Source organism: Diceros bicornis, unplaced genomic scaffold, assembly GCF_020826845.1.
Source record: "Diceros bicornis minor isolate mBicDic1 unplaced genomic scaffold, mDicBic1.mat.cur d_74_multi, whole genome shotgun sequence".
In the NCBI taxonomy this organism is placed as follows: domain Eukaryota; kingdom Metazoa; phylum Chordata; class Mammalia; order Perissodactyla; family Rhinocerotidae; genus Diceros; species Diceros bicornis.
Genome location: NW_026690930.1, coordinates 2053722 through 2060244, shown reverse-complemented (window position 1 = coordinate 2060244; position 6523 = coordinate 2053722). Strand labels below are relative to the sequence as shown.

The following is a 6523-nucleotide window of genomic DNA, read 5'->3' as shown; positions in this document are numbered from 1 at the left end:
ACTCCAGGCGAAGTGATAAAATTCACACACAACTGTAAGAGGCATCTGAAAGTCACCACTCTTCAATGCTACATAAAAATAAGTTACTTACAGAATTATTCTGCATCCTCATTTCATAGGCTGCTTGTCTCGGATTACTGGCTACTTGAGAACCTGGTGAATTTCTTGAACCCAAGGCATGAGGGGTTAATATTCCACCAGCAGTGAAAGCTGGTTGATCTAACATAAATGGAAATGAATGTAGAAATTAAAATTAAATCACAACACAGTTAGATGACAGGAAGAAATGAAGGCAATGGAAAAGAGTCCCTGCTGTAAGCTCTTTAAAGACGAAATGGATTTCCGTTAACATTACAGGGTTGTCTACAGTTTGATTTGATGGTAACTTACCCTGTAAACAATAGTCTGTAATATTTAATAACTCTGCTATAAAAGTACATATAATACACTTTTCTGATACATAGAAGCTATTCAAATCTCATTAGGTTATTCCCTTATGTTCACTTACAATTTCAAAACGCATTCAAGACACAATTTTAGGCAAATAAAGATAACTATTAAGGTAAAAAAATAAGCCAAGAGTTTGATTTATACTTAGGAAATACAACTTCTATTTATCCTTCACCTTGATGGAATTTAACTCTTTGTTTCCAATTAGTTAGAGCTATGATTATAGCTACAGTAGGTGACAGTCATGGCTGACTGATAAAAGATATTTTTTAAATAGACACTGACTGAAAGAAAATAATAATACATAAGGTAGACATCAAACATGCCCTTCCCTATCTAAGTGGTTTTGAACCCACCTGCAACAATAAATAACTCTACTTTTCTCCCTTATAGGTTCCTGAAATTGCTCGATTCTAATAAAACATAATAATAAAAGGTAGTCCCCAAACTCCATTTGTTTAAAATCCAGTAAGGAAGACAAGAAAAACAAAAACTTAAGAAGTTAAGTGACTATAAAGTGTTATGCAATTAACTAAGAAAACAAATATCACAAGCGAGAAGCACTAGAGTTAAAAGGAAGGACTGCTCAACCCGGATTACAAGCAGAAGCAATAGGGAGGCCTCGTGGAAAACGTAAGATGGGAGGGAGCCGTGAAGTCAGAAACCCATTGAGAGGGACCAAACAAAGGCAATGCTCGGAGTCAGGAGGGACTTGCTATATTTAGAAGACAACTGGGGAAAAGCAGGGTGAGAACTTGACCAGATCATAGTATGCTCTGCACGCCAGACTAAGATAGAACTGGATTCTGCGGGAACTAAGGAGTCACTGGTAATTTCTGAGCAGAGAAACAACAAAGTTTCCAGTGTTGTGTTCTAGGAAGAGTAACCTGACAAGGATATAGACAGAGTGTAGTAACTTTCAAGAAGATACAAAGAGCTAACTATTTTTATTACAAAAACAATACCCAATTACCGGAAAAAATTCAAATAGCTAAGTGCTACCCGGCCCCTCTGGCCCATCAAGTGTATCCCCTCAGACTCTAGAGCTTAGAAAGGACTTCTTTAAAACTGACACCAGCATTCTTTCTCCAGGTAAGAGGCAGCTGGGTAGACATTACGTCCCTAACAAACTACTGGATAAGGAATAAAAAGCTATCTTCCTCCCAAATTGTAAATGTATGTTATTGCCAATCTGATGAAATTAATTAAAACTCACCTTCATTCTCTTTCTCTTTTCTTTCTGTCGTCTTCTAAAACTGTCCTAAAAGTATAAAATCCACATATTCTGTCAAATAATTACACAAAAATGTAAGAGTTAAACATTACCAGGAATGATTTGGGAGACAAAGTTTTAAAGGAAGACCCCAGAAACGTAACTAATTAAACTAGGCAATGGACTATATGTTCAAAATGTTGCTTATCAGAACTTTAGATAGACAGAGATCATTCTAAATTGAGTTTAGATACAATTTAATTATGCTTCTTAATTTTTTTCAGATATTTTTTGATATCATTTCAGGAAAGAATGCAAGAGTCATAACAAAGACCCTCTGTTTTACCCTGGAGCAAGTAGCCCACCAATACGGAGAAAATACAAATAAGTAACTCCCCACTTACTTTGGGCCACTCAAAGGCCTCCTTTACCCCAGAAAGCATTCCTCCCACGCCCAAGTTTCTGTGAGCATCAAGGCACTGAAACGACAGCTACGGTGGCCAGGGCTGCTGCTGTGGACTGAAACAGGGGCCAGCAGGTCCTGTACTGACCGTCATTCTATCAGCAGCTGCACTTCCATCACTTCCAAGTCAGTACTGCCACCTGCAATATAACACCCTATTGAGATCTGAAATTTGTGCTTTGTGCCAGGAGAGGGGCTGAATGCTGGATACATGGTGGCTGACGACCTTAAAACCTCCTAAGAGAGCAACACCACCAATTTCTTTAATCAAGCTTTTGCCCCATCTTTAAACTTATCTAGGTCACCAATGACCCACAGACTGTGAGATCCATTACACAGTTTTCAGTCCGTATCTGACCGTGACTCTTCCTTCTTGATCCGTGCTCTTCACTTGGCTTCCAGGACACCACACTCACCCGGTTCTCCTCTTTCACTCTTGCTGAATGCCCTCACTCCTCAACTTCCCAACACCTTAATACTGGCGTTCCTCTTCACCCAGTACTTGGACCTCTCACTCTCATGGGAGTAATCATCCAGTCTCACGGCTTTAAACACCATCTACGTGCTGATGACTCCCCAGTCAGGACCTCTCCCCACTCAACATCTCCACTTGGGTGTACAAACTTCACATGCCCCAAATGGCATCCCCACCCCTAGCTTTGTGCCTCCCAGTCTTCTTTATCACAGTAGCTCAGACCATTTTTCAATTGCTCAGACAAAATGCTTTGGAGTCATTCTTAATAGCTTTCCTTCTCTCACCCCTAGCATTTAATTCACCAGCCAAATCCACTAGTTTTACCTTCAAAACATGTTCAGAATCCAATTACCTCTTATCAATCTCCACTGCCACCATGTTGGCTCCCTTGGATTATCGCAAAAGAGTCTAATTGGGCTCACTGTTTCTATCTTTGCCTCCATACAGTTAGTCTCAACAGGGCAGCTAGAGTGATCCTTTTATAATATGTGTCAGATCTTGTCACTTTTATACTCAAAACCCTCCACTGATGCAGAGTGAAAGCTCAAGTTCTTATAATGACCTATAGGGTCCTACCAGATCTGGCCCTCCACCATCTTTCTGACCTCCTCTCCTACCCCTACTACTTCCCCTTTGCTTCCTCTGTGCCTGCCACACTGGCTCCTTGCTGTTCCCTGAACATCCTGGGTAAGCTCCTGCCCTAGAGCCTTTGCACTGGCTATTCCTTCTGTCTGAAATGCTCTTCCTGCAAACACCTGCATGATTACTCCCTCATATCCTTCAAAGTCATCTGTCAGTGAGGCCTTCTCTAGTCATCTTTTCTAGAACTGCAATGCCCTCACGTCCACCTTCCCAGATATTTCCTCATCTGCTTTTTTCTTCACAGCACTTATCACTCTCTAACACATTACACACTTTACTTAGTTTTTGTGTTTATTGTCCATCTCTCACGGAAGAATATCAGCTCCGTGAGGTCAGGAATTTTTGTCTGCTTTTTTCTTTTGTTTTTTGTTGTATCAGTAACACTCAGAATACTATTTGGCACACGGTAAACACTTAATAAATATATGCTGAATAAATGAAGAAGATTTGCAAGACAAAAGGCAAACATCAAAGCTCATAACATAAAAAGCATCATATTTCTGACCTAACTGCTCAACTTTAATAATAAATATTGATGTATTCCTCTTTTACCATGTATTCTGCTGGTCAGTTAAATACCTATTTCTAAGGGTGGTAGTTACACATAAGCAAAATAGGTACACCTGGTGGGACTTTACTGATCTTTAATTTTTGTGTGCTGTGAACTTCTTTGGAAGTCTGTCAAAAGCCAGAGACACACTTCCTGGGAAAATACACATACCTAGATACTATTATATTGAATTTCTGAGGGTTCATAAATTTCACCGATGTCCAACTATGCTGACAAACATCATATGATGTCAGGGATACCAAAAACGATCCAAAGCTTTAAAATGCCCTCTCTGCCAGGCCAGCTGGAAACTTTAGTACTCAAATCTGAAGCACTCTGGTATCTATCAAATCCCATACATCCCACTCTAATGGCAAATATCACCAATACTTAATAGTACAGAGTAACCTAAAACCACATAAAAGGACTGTTCTAACGTGAGGCTTTTACACCAAGTACTACACCGTATGGGTAGTTTTTTCTTAAGCATAAATGGCAGCAGGTCAGGTGGAGCCACCATAATTGTTGAAGGCTTAGTTAAAAATGGCTGTCCTGATAGACATTTGATATCCTAGTCCTGATAGACATTTGATATCCTAGACAAAGTCAGTTATGCTATTTAAATTTTACATGTGAAAAATTCTTGCTATCACAGAACATTACCAAGTACCAAAGGCTTTAAAAAGAACACTTACAGTCTACTCACACTGTTATATAAAATGGTACCCAAGGTTCTAAAAAAGAGATCACTAGCTATAGCATACAAAGCTGAAGAAAATATAAAATCTTGTCAGATGCAATGACATGTTTTAATCTGTTAGGAGATAATGAAGCAATGTAGCAATATTATTATGTTGCTATTTGCTCAAAATAGCCATATGACTTTTTATAAAATCAGTTTCTAAAAGGATTTCCTTCACTCTCTTTCTAAAAAGCTACTATCTGCTCATTTTACCCACTGCTTGCCTCCCTTGCCACTCTTTCACAATCACCCTGCAACCTACTCTGCCTCCAGGCTACTGCCCCTCCACCCCACTAACTCTTCAGGACCTCTGAACCCCTGGCCATGGATTAGGGGCCTATCTCACTCTGACGCCTCCGGCAGCACCAGTGGCTTCTCATCTCTTCAGGGATTTCCTCCCACCTCTCTAGAACTGACTCCCCTTTCTCCTTAACATCTATGCTTCTTAAGGTTTCTGTTGGAGGCACTTGAACTCCATACAAAGCTCCAGGGATTTCAACTTCACACTCATGACGTGAAGTATTCTGCTAATGTTCTCAAATCTCCTTCCAAAAGACTTCTGCCCTGAGCTTTACACATATCCATCTAACTGCTTCACGGACTTTTCTCCTCTCAGGTGTCCTGTGACACCTCCAACTCTGTATCTCCAAAATGAACCTCAATTTCTACCTTGTCCTCACCCCAACCTGCTCTACCCCCACTGCTTGCTGTCTCATGAACGGCCCAACCACACTCCCAACTGTCCAAGCCAGACTGGACTTCTCACCTAAGCACTCACTCCATCATATGTCATCAATTTCCAAGTGCTTTATTATTTTATTTCTTTCTTTTATGTTTAATTGCTTACTCAGAGCTGCAACCCTCTGCCTAGACTGATGCTATCTAACCCAGAGGCCCCTACACTCCACTACCAGAGTACAGAGTTTCTAGGTCTTCACCTGACTTCCACAGCATCAACATTTCCTATAAAACATGGCATCCACTAGTTCATTCCCAGCATTCTCCCAGTCTTGGAACCCTCATTTCACATCCCGTTGATCAGACACGTGTTTGGATTTTTATCTTAATCAGGATTATGAAGAGAGAAAAAAACTACAGTGCAATTCACACAGCGTGCAATACACAGTTCCACACAGCAAGCATCACAGCCTTTATAAAATAATCAAAGCACTGGCCACTCATGATTACATTGGCGTTTGATACACTATAATAATATAACAATGCATTCAAAGAGGTTAAAAGTACAATCACAGGATCATCACAGCATATTAGAGACAGGAGCAATTTAGCTACTGCAATAGAAACACTTTACCTCATCATCCTTTCTCTTTTTAAAAATGCTATCCTCAACTTCACCAACTGCTAACATGATCATCTGTACTCTTTGCAGATTGACATAACCACTTTCTGTAAGGTAACCCTGTAAGTGATAAAATACATGTAAAATGATCTTCTTATAAAAGCAAATACTTCTGTTTTGAAATTATTCAAGAATGAACTCACCCCAGTTTTGTGAACCACATTTTTGTATATGTTAACCAAACGGTCAATTGCACCTTCCGTGCCACCAGGAAACAAACATTATGTATTAGGACCAGTACGCACTGTAAGCAAGAAGGCTACAACAGTAGTTTAAAAACCCACACAAACACACATACCGAATCTCTAACAATGGCAGGTGAGGAAGGAAGTCATTTCCCACAAAGAAGCACATGAAGACCCAGTCATCAGTGCTCCTCTCGACATCAAATGTGAGCGGTAGGCTGGCCATGGTGAGCTCTCTTTCCAAATACTACAACCAAAAAGGAATGCTGCCATTAAAGCTATGAAATGGCACTCTGCTTTAGAGGGCTGATTCCAATGATTATTGCTACATACCTCACGAAGAACATCAAGACGAAGGAAGATAAACTCTCCTTCTGCACAAGGAAGACTATCTGCAAGTTCATCATGCTGCAACAAAAGGACTAAAGATTAAACAAGTCTAC

The 6523-nt window shown here is 40.1% G+C and overlaps 1 long non-coding RNA gene across 1 annotated transcript; it reads right to left on the bottom strand.

Moving 5' to 3' along the window:
- Positions 1–1319: 1319 nt before the first annotated feature.
- LOC131402376 (uncharacterized) lies at positions 1320–6096 on the bottom strand. Its single transcript, XR_009218605.1, has 3 exons — positions 6039–6096; positions 5848–5955; positions 1320–1711 (listed from the first exon to the last, which is right to left on the bottom strand). It is a non-coding gene; the product is annotated as an uncharacterized LOC131402376 (long non-coding RNA).
- Positions 6097–6523: the final 427 nt, after the last annotated feature.